Below are 15571 nucleotides of genomic sequence, written 5' to 3' on the forward strand. Positions count from 1 at the left end.
ACTCATCATCGAGGACTTTGATGAAATCTCGCACCATTATGGACCGGAATGCTACTTCGCAGAAGTTCAATGAAAGTTATGGATACTGAGGGGATGGGAAGCAATCAGACGCCATCAGAGACTTTGTACAGCATGTCAGAGATCATGTGCATCTCCTCAGATACCCCAGATCTCCCCCTCATGCCTTCGACTTTACAAACCTGCATTGTTGGACTGGCGTGGATTGTTTTGGACCAATGTGGGTCAAGATTGGCTGCAGAAGAGAAATGCGATGGGGAATTGTCTTCAAATGTCTCACAACCAGGGCAGCTCACCTGGATTTGCTCGAGAGTATGGACAGTGATGCTTTCCTCATGTCTTTGAGACGATTCATAGCCTGCAGAGGGTACCCCTATGAAATACTTTCAGACTGTGGTACCAATTTCAAGGATGGTGACCTTGAGTTGACTGAAGCATTTACCTCAATGAGCCCTGAGATCGCTCAACAGTTGACCAAGCAGAAGATACGCTTCAAGTATAATCCACCTTATGCACCTCACTTTGGTGGATGCTGGGAGAGTGAAATAAAGTCTATTAAACATGGCCTTAGAGTTGTCCTCGGAGATCAGTCAGTGGCTTAGCCAGTCCTGTAAACTGTTCTTATAGAAGTTGAAGCCATAATGAACTCAAAACCTCTAGGTTATGTCCCGACCGATAAGGCTGACCTTGATCCTGTGACACCAAACACCCTCCTTTTTGGGAGGCTTGACCCCGCACTGCCACTGATATTCATCCGTCCACTACCCAACAAAACTTCAAAGAGGGTTACACACACATGTTAATTGATTGGCATGTTATCGAAGTTATTGAATAAATACTTAAATTAACAAAATACTGTTTCATCTTCAGGTGTGATGACAGGTTACCATCTCCATCACCTCTGCCAATTACACTGCTTCATGTGCAGGAATTGACACCCTCTGATACACTCACCATATCCGTGATCAAGTAATCCGAGTAAGTGTTGATGTAAACAGTTTCATGTTAACTTGGACCAGACAAGCTGGACTGGGCCCTCCAGGGACCAAGTCAGCTATTCATGAATCCCAAAGACATCCAATGCCATTTCACAGCAGGTTTCAGTCCAGATCAGGTGATGAACAATGTTGAAAGACTATGGCAAGTTGACATTTTGCCTTTCAATGAGCGAAAAGTAACTCTTTCCAAACAGGATCAAGAAGTTTTATACAAACTTGAAGCTAAAACAGTGCGAGTGAAAGTTAGCGATGGTAAGCACTATGCAACACCACTCCTGTGAAAATCGGACCATATTAAGTTACAGGCAGGAAAGGAAGCTGTGATGTTGAACCTGAGACGAACTGAGAAACACCATCAGAATCACCAATAGTTGCAAAGATCCACAATGATCAGATTCAGAGACTAGTTGATGCAGGTTTTGTGCTAATCATAAGTGACGAACAGGCAAGGTTAACCGATGAATCATGGTTTTATCCCCCATCACCTTGTTGACGCAATGGGGAACATCGTTTTGTCTTCATTTACTCTTATGAGTACAATGGCCAAGATCTCAATAGCCATCTTCTACTGGGTCCTACCCTTGGATCCTCCCTCCTAGGCATGTTCTTGAGATTTTGACAATACCCAGTTGGAACTCCTACTTGAAAACAAACCCATCCTCAGATTCCTGTGGCGCAATTTGAACAATAATGTGGATCCAGATGTCTACGAATGGCAGGTACTGACCTTCGGTACTACTTGCAGTCAATGTTGTGTGACCATTGCCCTACTGAAGCAATTGACGATCAGCGGTGGAACCCTGAAGTTATGAAGTGTGTTGGTGAGGCTTTCTAGGAAAACAGCTGCCTGGATAGTCTGATGAATCCTGGCCAAGCAAAGAAACAAGTTACAAATCTGAGAAAGGTGCTTGCTGAAGGTGGCTTTGACATGTCAGTGGGCTTGCAATGTACCTGAGATACTAGAAGACTTGCCTGCAGAGGCAAAGTCAGATACCTTCGAGCAGTGGGCAAGTCTTGGACATGATGATAAGCAAGAACCTGCTCTTGTATTGCACTGGAAATGTAACACTGACGAACTTAGCTACCAGTATCGACCAGTTACGTAAGATAAACTGACAATGAAAGTTATGTATAAGATCCTTGCCACATAGTATGATCCTATCGGCTACTTGACACTGTTCACGTCAAGAGCAAGAATCTTGGTGCAGGACCTAAGGAGATCAAAACATGAATGGGATGCTGTAATAGAAACTGGAAAACTTGGGAATCTGAACGGTGTGATATCCCTCAAGTGTGTCTACCAAGATGTTACACATCTAGAAACCATGATCGTTCTCAGTCAGAGACAACTACACATATTCTGTGATGCTTCGGAGCGTGCCTGTGGTTCAGTTGCCTATTTGAGAAGTGCAGAGAGTAATGGTGAGATAGCTGTCAGTTTTGTGGCTGTGAGAAGTAGAGTGGCTCCTGAGAAGCTGCTCTCAATGCCCAGACTAGAACTCTCTGCTGCCCTTACTGGTGCACAGTTAGCCACTAAACTACACAAAGAACTGAGCATAACGATCCAAGATACCATATTGTGGAGTGACTCAACAACTGTCTTGACATGGCTTCAGTCAGAGTTGTGTCGGTACAAGGTGTTTGTTGGGACTCGGGCCTGAGATACAACCCCTGACTCCTGCAGACAGCTGGCGTTATGTGAACACATGGATAACCCAGCCGATGATGTCACAAGAGGTTTAACCTTGCAGGAACTCTGTGTTGCCTCCCAATGGAGGAACCTCCTTTCCTTCTAGAATCCTCTGAGAAAAGGCCGACACTCATAGACAAATGTGATATTCCTGATGCTGCTGAGGTAGCAGATGAACTGAAGAAAAGTTTCTGTGGCAATATCTCAGCTGTGAACCTTCCTGATTGTTCTCAGTACAACAACTGGGAATCACTAGTCAAGGCTACCATGGAGTGCCTTGACAGGGCGGCCATAAGTGATCAATTTGATGAAGTTGAACTCATAGAGAAAGTGGAAACACTGTTGTTTCAACAAATTCAGCTGGAATGCTTTCCTGATGAAATTGCATCATTCAGAGAAGGCAAAGCAATAACCCATACAAGCAGACTTATAGAACTCAATCCAGAATATGACCCATCTGATGGCATGGTAGGAGTTGGTGGTAGACTCAGACAGGCTGAGGGACTCCCAGACAATGTCAAACACCCTAAAGTCCTCGACCCTAAACTTCCCATAACAGTGAGTGAGTGAGTTGGGTTTAACGCCGCTTTCAACAGTATTCCAGTTATATCATGGCGTGTCAGCTTAATGTGTGAGGAAAGCCTGAAGTGATGCAGGTCTCAGACGTCTACCACTTTGGTGAAACCCACGAGCACGGGTATGGTGCTGACAAACCTAGAAACATAATTGGGGAGAACCGGGATTCGAACCCACAATCATAGGTTTCTGGCGCTTCCCATAACAAGACTCATCATCGAGGACTTTGATGAAATCTCGCACCATTATGGACCGGAATGCTACTTCGCAGAAGTTCAATGAAAGTTATGGATACTGAGGGGATGGGAAGCAATCAGACGCCATCAGAGACTTTGTACAGCATGTCAGAGATCATGTGCATCTCCTCAGATACCCCAGATGGCAGATCTCCCCCTCATGCCTTCTACTTTACAAACCTGCATTCTGTTTTGGCGTGGATTGTTTTGGACCAATGTGGGTCAAGATTGGCTGCAGAAGAGGAAAGCATTGGGATATAGTCTTCAAGTGTCTCACAACCAGGGCAGTTCACCTGGATCTGCTCGAGAGTATGGACAGTGATGCTTTCCTCATGTCTTTGAGACGATTCATAGCCTGCAGAGGGTAACCCTATGAAATACTTTCAGACTGTGGAACCAATTTCAAGGATGGTGACCTTGAGTTGACTGAAGCATTTACCTCAATGAGCCCTGAGATCGCTCAACAGTTGACCAAGCAGAAGATACGCTTCAAGTATAATCCACCTTATGCACCTCACTTTGGTGGATGCTGGGAGAGTGAAATAAAGTCTATTAAACATGGCCTTAGAGTTGTCCTCGGAGATCAGTCAGTGGCTGAGCCAGTCCTGTGAACTGTTCTTATAGAAGTTGAAGCCATAATGAACTCAAAACCTCTAGGTTATGTCCCGACCGATAAGGCTGACCTTGATAATTTGACCCTACTTTACAGAAGGTATAAACGAATCATTAACTCTATAGGATTTTTTTTTATGTATAATATGTACAGTTTCTACTCTATATCTCATTTGAACAGCTGTCATGTTGGTGCCTGCATTTAATTGATATTCGTCTGTCCACTACCCAACAAAACTTCAAAGAGGGTTACACACACATGTGAATTGATCGGCATGTTATCGAAGTTATTGTTAAATACTTAAATTAACAAAATACTGTTTCATCTTCAGGTGTGATGACAGGTTACCATCTCCGTCACCTCTGCCAATTACACTGCTTCATGTACAGGAATTGACACCCTCTGATACACTCACCATATCCGTGATCAAGTAATCCGAGTAAGTGTAGATGTAAACAATTTCATGTCAACTTGGACCAGATACATTGTGAGTTAACTGACTTTAAATGTCAAGTTTCCACCCTGAATTTAAGCCTGAAAACATTAAGAAAACATCTCACAACGCCCAGATGAAAGTACACATGCTCTGAAAGTCCTGTTATCGACTGACATCTGCATGGCAGTCGCCATGTTGTTTATGAACCCAATATTGATTTCATTCCACAATTTTGTTTAGACAATGCATAGACTCGTTAGTCCAGCCAGAATACAACTCCATAATTTCAGCCTAGTTCAGCAAAGGTGGAAACTGGACTTTTTCCAGTTTTTTTAAATTCACTTAACTCCATTGCCTCAGGAAGATGCTGAGAAGATGCTTGTGAATACAACTGAGTTGTCGTTCAACTAGAAGGTGTTGGCGGGTGTTTATAGTAGGAATATGAGCCATGAAACATAAAACACCCCTCAACACCTCAAAGCTGCCGAGTCATCAGGAGGTAGACATGGACACCATCAGGGACTTGGAAGTGGATGATTGTTACTCACAAAACAAGATCCTGAAAACACCAGCATGTTGGATGCAGGAGATGCGCAGATTTCTGAAATACTTTGTTCACTTTGGTGATAGGACAATGTATCCATCTTTCCAAAATTAAGTCCAGTTTCCACCCTTGCCAAACTAGGCTGGAATTATGGAGTTGTATTTTGGCTGGACTAACGAGACTAGGTATAGTCCAATCAACATTATGGAACGAAATCAACATTTGGTTCATAAACAACTCGCGGGCAGATGGCATGGAGTACACTGATCACTGTGTCGGATTAACGAGACTTATTACTGAGTGATTTCAGCAGTTCATTGCAAATTAGGTGTGTCGGAGTCGGAGTGCGAGACTGTCGGATTAACGGGTCTAAATAGCACAGATTAAATCGGTTCCCATCATTTGTGTCGGATAACGCCGATTGTCGGATAACGCCGATCGTCGGATTAACGAGACTTGACTGTAACTTGAAGCTAAAACAGTGCGAGTGAAAGTTAGCGATGGTAAGCACTATGCAACACCACTCCTGTGAAAATCGGACCATATTAAGTTACAGGCAGGAAAGGAAGCTGTGATGTTGAACCTGAGACGAACTGAGAAACACCATCAGAATCACCAAGAGCTTGCAAAGATCCACAATGATCAAATTCAGAGACTAGTTGATGCAGGTTTTGTGCTAATCATAAGTGACGAACAGGCAAGGTTAACCGATGAATCATGGTTTATCCCATGTCGGATTAACGAGACTTGACTGTAACTCGTAACTGCAAACGATGGTGCTACAATCGAGCCACAAATTTCCAGTCTAGTTTGGCAAGGGTGGAAACTTGACATTTATAGTCAGTTAACTCACTTTTACAATGTGTCTGGTCCAAGTTAACATGAAACTGTTTACATCTACACTTACTCGGATTACTTGATCACGGATATGGTGAGTGTATCAGAGGGTGTCAATTCCTGCACATGAAGCAGTGTAATTGGCAGAGGTGACGGAGATGGTAACCTGTCATCACACCTGAAGACGAAACAGTATTTTGTTAATTTAAGTATTTATTCAATAACTTCGATAACATGCTGATCAATTCACATGTGTGTGTAACCCTCTTTGAAGTTTTGTTGGGTAGTGGACGGACGAATATCAATTAAATGCAGGCACCAACATGACAGCTGTTCAAGTGAGATATAGAGTAGAAAATATAAAATTACACATTAAAAAATCATTCATATAGAACAAATTATAGGTTTATATCTTCAGTTTTACTTACTGCATGTGGAGAGGTAACACCAGGTTGACGTGGTCCCTGACGGTGGCTGAGGCAGTGGCTGGGATCTGAGACTAGTGTTAACTAACGCTGGTGACGACAGTCTGGTTGCAACCAAGGCTGGTGGCAACTGAAGCAGGCGACAACTGAGGCTGGTGGAAACTAAGGCAAGTGACAACTGTGGCTGGCGGGAACTGATGCTGGTGGCAACTGAGGCCTGTGACAACTGAGGGAGGTGACAACTTACCGGTATGTGGTTGCAACTGAGGTGGTGGCAGGTTGACAAGAAGAAATTTCACACGTCCGATCCATAGTGGAATTGGTTGTTTTAAATCTGGGGATGGCAGCTGGTAGCAACTGAGACAGGTGGGAACAGACTCACTCCGCCATTGAAATGACAATGTGGAGGAGACCTGGATCATTCAGGTTGTTGTCAGCACCCCTTTATGGGACTCCCTCCACGGTCGAAATATCATGTGGAGGGACCCTGAGGTGATGTCAAGTCATCAACACACCTTCATGGAACTCCCTCCACCGTCGAAATTACAATGTGGAGGGACCCTGATGTGTTGATGACTTGAATGTAAATAAAAGCCACAAAATCAATTCCATAATCATAAGAAATCTCTACTAAAAGAAGAGTCCATTTCATATTTCGGACCATATCAAAAGCATGTGTTTATGAATCACTAAATACATACAATCAATTCTGCTTTTGATAAAGACTTTGTGTGACTATGAAAAGGTTTTTGTGGCTTTCATTTACATACAGACCATGTTGTAGCGAAACAAAAATCGATACAGATTTAAAACAACCAATTCCACTATGGATCGGATGTGTGAAATTTCTTCGTTGTCAACTGGTTGGTTGCAACAGAGGCTAGGGGCAACTGAGGCCTGTGGCAACTGAAGGAGGTGACAACTGAAGGAGATGACAACTGAAGGAGATGACAACTGAGGGAGGTGACAACTGAGGGAGGTGACAACTTATGTGGTGGCAACTGAGGCGGTGGTAACTGAGACTGTGGCAACTGAGGCGGTGGTAACTGAGACTGTGGCAACTGAGGCGGGTGGCAACTGAGGTGGTGGCATGTTGCAACTGAGAGTGGCGGCAACTGGTAGCAACTGAGGCAGGTTATTTGTGGCAACTAAGGCAGGTTACTTGTGACAACAGAGGCTTGTGGCTGGCTGCAGCTCAGGTTGGCTGCAACTGAGGCTGCTGGCAACTGGGGATCGCAGCTGGTAGCAACTGAGACAGGTGGGAACAGACTCACTCCGCCATTGAAATGACAATGTGGAGGAGACCTGGATCATTCAGGTTGTTGTCAGCACCCCTTTATGGGACTCCCTCCACGGTCGAAATATCATGTGGAGGGACCCTGAGGTGATGTCAAGTCATCAACACACCTTCATGGAACTCCCTCCACCGTCGAAATTACAATGTGGAGGGACCCTGATGTGTTGATGACTTGAATGTAAATAAAAGCCACAAAATCAATTCCATAATCATAAGAAATCTCTACTAAAAGAAGAGTCCATTTCATATTTCGGATCATATCAAAAGCATGTGTTTATGAATCACTAAATACATACAATCAATTCTGCTTTTGATAAAGATTTTGTATGATTATGAAAAGGTTTTTGTGGCTTTCATTTACATACAGACCATGTTGTAGCGAAACAAAAATCGATACAGATTTAAAACAACCAATTCCACTATGGATCGGATGTGTGAAATTTCTTCGTTGTCAACTGGTTGGTTGCAACAGAGGCTAGGGGCAACTGAGGCCTGTGGCAACTGAAGGAGGTGACAACTGAAGGAGATGACAACTGAAGGAGATGACAACTGAGGGAGGTGACAACTGAGGGAGGTGACAACTTATGTGGTGGCAACTGAGGCGGTGGTAACTGAGACTGTGGCAACTGAGGCGGTGGTAACTGAGACTGTGGCAACTGAGGCGGTGGTAACTGAGACTGTGGCAACTGAGGCGGGTGGCAACTGAGGTGGTGGCATGTTGCAACTGAGAGTGGCGGCAACTGGTAGCAACTGAGGCAGGTTATTTGTGGCAACTAAGGCAGGTTACTTGTGACAACAGAGGCTTGTGGCTGGCTGCAGCTCAGGTTGGCTGCAACTGAGGCTGCTGGCAACTGGGGATCGCAGCTGGTAGCAACTGAGACAGGTGGGAACAGACTCACTCCGCCATTGAAATGACAATGTGGAGGAGACCTGGATCATTCAGGTTGTTGTCAGCACCCCTTTATGGGACTCCCTCCACGGTCGAAATATCATGTGGAGGGACCCTGAGGTGATGTCAAGTCATCAACACACCTTCATGGAACTCCCTCCACCGTCGAAATTACAATGTGGAGGGACCCTGATGTGTTGATGACTTGAATGTAAATAAAAGCAACAAAATCAATTCCATAATCATAAGAAATCTCTACTAAAAGAAGAGTCCATTTCATATTTCGGATCATATCAAAAGCATGTGTTTATGAATCACTAAATACATACAATCAATTCTGCTTTTGATAAAGATTTTGTATGATTATGAAAAGGTTTTTGTGGCTTTCATTTACATACAGACCAGGTTGTAGCGAAACAAAAATCGATACAGATTTAAAACAACCAATTCCATTATGGATCGGATGTGTGAAATTTCTTCGTTGTCAACTGGTTGGTTGCAACAGAGGCTAGGGGCAACTGAGGCAGGTAACTTGTGGCAACTGAGACTCAGGCAGGTGGCAACTGAGGCTGGCGGGAACTGATGCTGGTGGCAACTGAAGCGGGTGGCAACTGAGGGAGGTGACAACTGAAGGAGATGACAACTGAAGGAGATGACAACTGAGGGAGGTGACAACTGAAGGAGATGACAACTGAGGGAGGTGACAACTGAAGGAGATGACAACTGAGGGAGGTGACAACTTATGTGGTGGCAACTGAGGCCGGTGGCAGGTTGACAAGAAGAAAATTCACACGTCCGATCCATAGTGGAATTGGTTGTTTTAAATCTGGGGATGGCAGCTGGTAGCAACTGAGACAGGTGGGAACAGACTCACTCCGCCATTGAAATGACAATGTGGAGGAGACCTGGATCATTCAGGTTGTTGTCAGCACCCCTTTATGGGACTCCCTCCACGGTCGAAATATCATGTGGAGGGACCCTGAGGTGATGTCAAGTCATCAACACACCTTCATGGAACTCCCTCCACCGTCGAAATTACAATGTGGAGGGACCCTGATGTGTTGATGACTTGAATGTAAATAAAAGCCACAAAATCAATTCCATAATCATAAGAAATCTCTACTAAAAGAAGAGTCCATTTCATATTTCGGACCATATCAAAAGCATGTGTTTATGAATCACTAAATACATACAATCAATTCTGCTTTTGATAAAGATTTTGTATGATTATGAAAAGGTTTTTGTGGCTTTCATTTACATACAGACCAGGTTGTAGCGAAACAAAAATCGATACAGATTTAAAACAACCAATTCCATTATGGATCGGATGTGTGAAATTTCTTCGTTGTCAACTGGTTGGTTGCAACAGAGGCTAGGGGCAACTGAGGCAGGTAACTTGTGGCAACTGAGACTCAGGCAGGTGGCAACTGAGGCTGGCGGGAACTGATGCTGGTGGCAACTGAAGCGGGTGGCAACTGAGGGAGGTGACAACTGAAGGAGATGACAACTGAAGGAGATGACAACTGAGGGAGATGACAACTGAAGGAGATGACAACTGAGGGAGGTGACAACTGAAGGAGATGACAACTGAGGGAGGTGACAACTTATGTGGTGGCAACTGAGGCCGGTGGCAGGTTGACAAGAAGAAAATTCACACGTCCGATCCATAGTGGAATTGGTTGTTTTAAATCTGGGGATGGCAGCTGGTAGCAACTGAGACAGGTGGGAACAGACTCACTCCGCCATTGAAATGACAATGTGGAGGAGACCTGGATCATTCAGGTTGTTGTCAGCACCCCTTTATGGGACTCCCTCCACGGTCGAAATATCATGTGGAGGGACCCTGAGGTGATGTCAAGTCATCAACACACCTTCATGGAACTCCCTCCACCGTCGAAATTACAATGTGGAGGGACCCTGATGTGTTGATGACTTAAATGTAAATAAAAGCCACAAAATCAATTCCATAATCATAAGAAATCTCTACTAAAAGAAGAGTCCATTCCATATTTCGGACCATATCAAAAGCATGTGTTTATGAATCACTAAATACATACAATCAATTCTGCTTTTGATAAAGATTTTGTATGATTATGAAAAGGTTTTTGTGGCTTTCATTTACATACAGACCATGTTGTAGCGAAACAAAAATCGATACAGATTTAAAACAACCAATTCCACTATGGATCAGATGTGTGAAATTTCTTCGTTGTCAACTGGTTGGTTGCAACAGAGGCTAGGGGCAACTGAGGCAGGTAACTTGTGGCAACTGAGACTCAGGCAGGTGGCAACTGAGGCTGGCGGGAACTGATGCTGGTGGCAACTGAAGCGGGTGGCAACTGAGGGAGGTGACAACTGAAGGAGATGACAACTGAAGGAGATGACAACTGAGGGAGGTGACAACTGAAGGAGATGACAACTGAGGGAGGTGACAACTGAAGGAGATGACAACTGAGGGAGGTGACAACTTATGTGGTGGCAACTGAGGCCGGTGGCAGGTTGACAAGAAGAAAATTCACACGTCCGATCCATAGTGGAATTGGTTGTTTTAAATCTGGGGATGGCAGCTGGTAGCAACTGAGACAGGTGGGAACAGACTCACTCCGCCATTGAAATGACAATGTGGAGGAGACCTGGATCATTCAGGTTGTTGTCAGCACCCCTTTATGGGACTCCCTCCACGGTCGAAATATCATGTGGAGGGACCCTGAGGTGATGTCAAGTCATCAACACACCTTCATGGAACTCCCTCCACCGTCGAAATTACAATGTGGAGGGACCCTGATGTGTTGATGACTTGAATGTAAATAAAAGCCACAAAATCAATTCCATAATCATAAGAAATCTCTACTAAAAGAAGAGTCCATTTCATATTTCGGACCATATCAAAAGCATGTGTTTATGAATCACTAAATACATACAATCAATTCTGCTTTTGATAAAGATTTTGTATGATTATGAAAAGGTTTTTGTGGCTTTCATTTACATACAGACCATGTTGTAGCGAAACAAAAATCGATACAGATTTAAAACAACCAATTCCACTATGGATCAGATGTGTGAAATTTCTTCGTTGTCAACTGGTTGGTTGCAACAGAGGCTAGGGGCAACTGAGGCAGGTAACTTGTGGCAACTGAGACTCAGGCAGGTGGCAACTGAGGCTGGCGGGAACTGATGCTGGTGGCAACTGAAGCGGGTGGCAACTGAGGGAGGTGACAACTGAAGGAGATGACAACTGAAGGAGATGACAACTGAGGGAGGTGACAACTGAAGGAGATGACAACTGAAGGAGATGACAACTAAGGGAGGTGACAACTTATGTGGTGGCAACTGAGGCCGGTGGCAGGTTGACAAGAAGAAAATTCACACGTCCGATCCATAGTGGAATTGGTTGTTTTAAATCTGGGGATGGCAGCTGGTAGCAACTGAGACAGGTGGGAACAGACTCACTCCGCCATTGAAATGACAATGTGGAGGAGACCTGGATCATTCAGGTTGTTGTCAGCACCCCTTTATGGGACTCCCTCCACGGTCGAAATATCATGTGGAGGGACCCTGAGGTGATGTCAAGTCATCAACACACCTTCATGGAACTCCCTCCACCGTCAAAATTACAATGTGGAGGGACCCTGATGTGTTGATGACTTAAATGTAAATAAAAGCCACAAAATCAATTCCATAATCATAAGAAATCTCTACTAAAAGAAGAGTCCATTCCATATTTCGGACCATATCAAAAGCATGTGTTTATAAATCACTAAATACATACAATCAATTCTGCTTTTGATAAAGATTTTGTATGATTATGAAAAGGTTTTTGTGGCTTTCATTTACATACAGACCAGGTTGTAGCGAAACAAAAATCGATACAGATTTAAAACAACCAATTCCACTATGGATCAGATGTGTGAAATTTCTTCGTTGTCAACTGGTTGGTTGCAACAGAGGCTAGGGGCAACTGAGGCAGGTAACTTGTGGCAACTGAGACTCAGGCAGGTGGCAACTCAGGCCAGTGGCAACTGAGGCCGGTGATAACTGAGGCTGGCGGGAACTGATGCTGGTGGCAACTGAGGGAGGTGACAACTGTGTGAGGTGACAACTGAGGGAGCTGGCAACTGAGGCGGTGGTAACTGAGACTGTGGCAACTGAAGCGGGTGGCAACTGAGGCCGGTGGCAACTGAAGGAGGTGACAACTTATGAGATAACTTTTCATTAATCTGAGGAAATTAGTAGAATACGGTCTTGTAGTATATGGGTCAGAAGGGAAATGAATGGATGGGACAAAAGTTGGTAAGTCCTGATGTGATCAAATGTTTCTGCATGCTACTACGTGACTGGAATGTCTAAATAACAAGCTTCATTTGAATCACAATCTTTTCGGCGCCTTCCAGTCTGACAGAGTATTGGGTTTACATCTAGGGTTGTTTTGAGTTGTGGGTATGTTCAGTTGACCAATGATTTGACCATTAATTTAGGAAATTAGTTGAGTGTTTGGTTAGAAGAACTTGATGGAAAGACTGATTGAAATGGGAATTGGGGGTTCATAGAGAAGTGAGCATTATGACTCATTTCTCATGATGTCAAATATGATTTTGGTGGGAGGAGTTAAAATTATCATTGATAGTATTTTGTTAGTTGTCCGAGAGTGGTGCGGGGAGTTGGGAGCATACAGTTGAACAGAAAGGTTCACTGTGGTTTTGGGATCCTGAGTCAGAAATGAAATAGAGTTAAAGGTTCATCAGAACAAGTATTTGTCACAGAGTGACGAAATATCCCCCGCCTGTACACCATACTACCAAATATGAAGACAATCCAGCGATTAGTTCTTGAGATATTGTGGCAACACCGTTTTCCAACTCCAAAAACAGATTTGCCTGCTGTGACCTTGAAAATGGGGTCAAGATCACCAAATCTGACAGGTGTATGCGGTGTCTGTATATACACTATAGTTCCAAATATGAAGACAATCCAGCGATTAGTTCTTGAGATATCGCGGCAACACCGTTTTCTAACTCCAAAAGCAGATTTGCCTGCTGTGACCTTGACAATGGGGTCAAGGTCACCAAAACCGACTGGTGTCTGCGGTGTCTGTATATACACCATAGTTCCAAATATGAAGACAATCCAGTGTTTAGTTCTTGAGATATCGCGGCAACACCGTTTTCCAACTCCAAAAGCAGATTTGCCTGCTGTGACCTTTAAAATGGGATCAAGGTCACCAAAACCGACTGGTGTCTGCGGAGTCTGTATATACACCATAGTTCCAAATATGAAGACAATCCAGTGTTTAGTTCTTGAGATATCGCGGCAACACCGTTTTCCAACTCTAAAAGCAGATTTGTCTGCTGTGACCTTGAAAATGGGATCAAGGTCACCAAAACCGACTGGTGTCTGCGGAGTCTGTATATACACCATAGTTACAAATATGAAGACAATCCAGTGTTTAGTTCTTGAGATATCGCGGCAACACAGTTTTCCAACTCTAAAAGCAGATTTGTCTGCTGTGACCTTGAAAATGGGATCAAGGTCACCAAAACCGACTGGTGTCTGCGGAGTCTGTATATACACCATAGTTCCAAATATGAAGACAATCCAGTGTTTAGTTCTTGAGATATCGCGGCAACACCGTTTTCTAACTCCAAAAGCAGATATGCCTGCCGTGACCTTGAAAGTGGGGTCAAGGTCACCAAAACCGACTGGTGTCTGCGGAGTCTGTATATACACCATAGTTCCAAATATGAAGACAATCCAGTGTTTAGTTCTTGAGATATCGCGGCAACAAACAGGTGGGACGTACGGACGGACGTACGGACAGACGGACGTACGGACGTACGGACGGACGTACGGACGGTCGTGAATACTATATCCCCCGCTTCGCGCTTTCGCGCGGCGGGGGATAAAAACCATCAGGCCTTTTAAAGCATCATCTAGGTATGTGTTGTATTTATATCAGGCAACAACAAGAACTTATCTGAGGACCATGTGTGCATATTTATGATTAATTCTATCATAAATAAAAAGGACTGGAGCAAACCATCTGACTTGTGATTTTGAGAGAGCTACATCATCCCTAGAACCAAGGAGTAGTTGATAAGGACAAGTGACCAAAGGTAGAAGGGTAAAGTACCCGGAACCTAAGGTTACATATGGCGGAGTTGCTCTAAGATCACCGTACCATGCTCATCTCATGAAAACAAGGAGCGAGAAAACTTACAGTGAAGTGTGACTGTGGTTCCTGACAGGAGGAGAATCTTTTCAGACTTTTTGTGCCAATGCTCAAGAAAATTTGTTTCATGATGACCCACCACAGGAAGAAATCAAGACTTAAGAACTTATGGACGAACCATATCTTACATTTATCTGACTGTGGAAGTGAGAATGCAGTTCTACTTCAGCCATGCATCCGTTATTCACTTGCTTGCCCGGCCTCACAGAGAGACAGTGGCACTAGGGGTAGCAGTTATTGATTACTAAGTGTTGGTCAGTTGCCTCACTTGCAGGGAGGTGGTATTGATTTCCCTTAGTTCGCTACTACACAGGACAGTTTTGGGATGGAAAGTTTTGAGGTGAGCTTGACTTTACTGTTATTATCTCTTATCACCAACACTGAGCTCGAGAAATCTTGAAATTCTGAGAACCAAAGTGACACAAAATGTTTCATGACAATGAAAATTGTTCTGCCTCTGATATTACAGAGACAAATGACAGATTATTTTCAAGAGGACTTGGAAATAAGGACAAATTAGACAAGAGTTTTGCTGCTTTAGCAAGGGCTTTTTCCCAAAGTCAGTTTTCTCTTGAGAAATTCAATGGAAGTGATCCAGAAATTGCAAGTTCATGGTTAAGCAGATATGAGAAATTTAATTCTTTACATAATTTTTCAGAAAAATGGACAAAGACAGCATTTAGTTTATGGTTAGACAAAAATGCTTTAAAGTGGTATGAAGCTCAAGGCTTTAGTGTAAAGTCCTGGAATGAGGTGAAGACAGCTTTCCTTGCAAGGTACAAACTA

Source organism: Haliotis rufescens, unplaced genomic scaffold (assembly GCF_023055435.1).
Source record: "Haliotis rufescens isolate VD_foot unplaced genomic scaffold, xgHalRufe1.0.p SCAF_6, whole genome shotgun sequence".
Classification (NCBI taxonomy): Eukaryota; Metazoa; Mollusca; class Gastropoda; order Lepetellida; family Haliotidae; genus Haliotis; species Haliotis rufescens.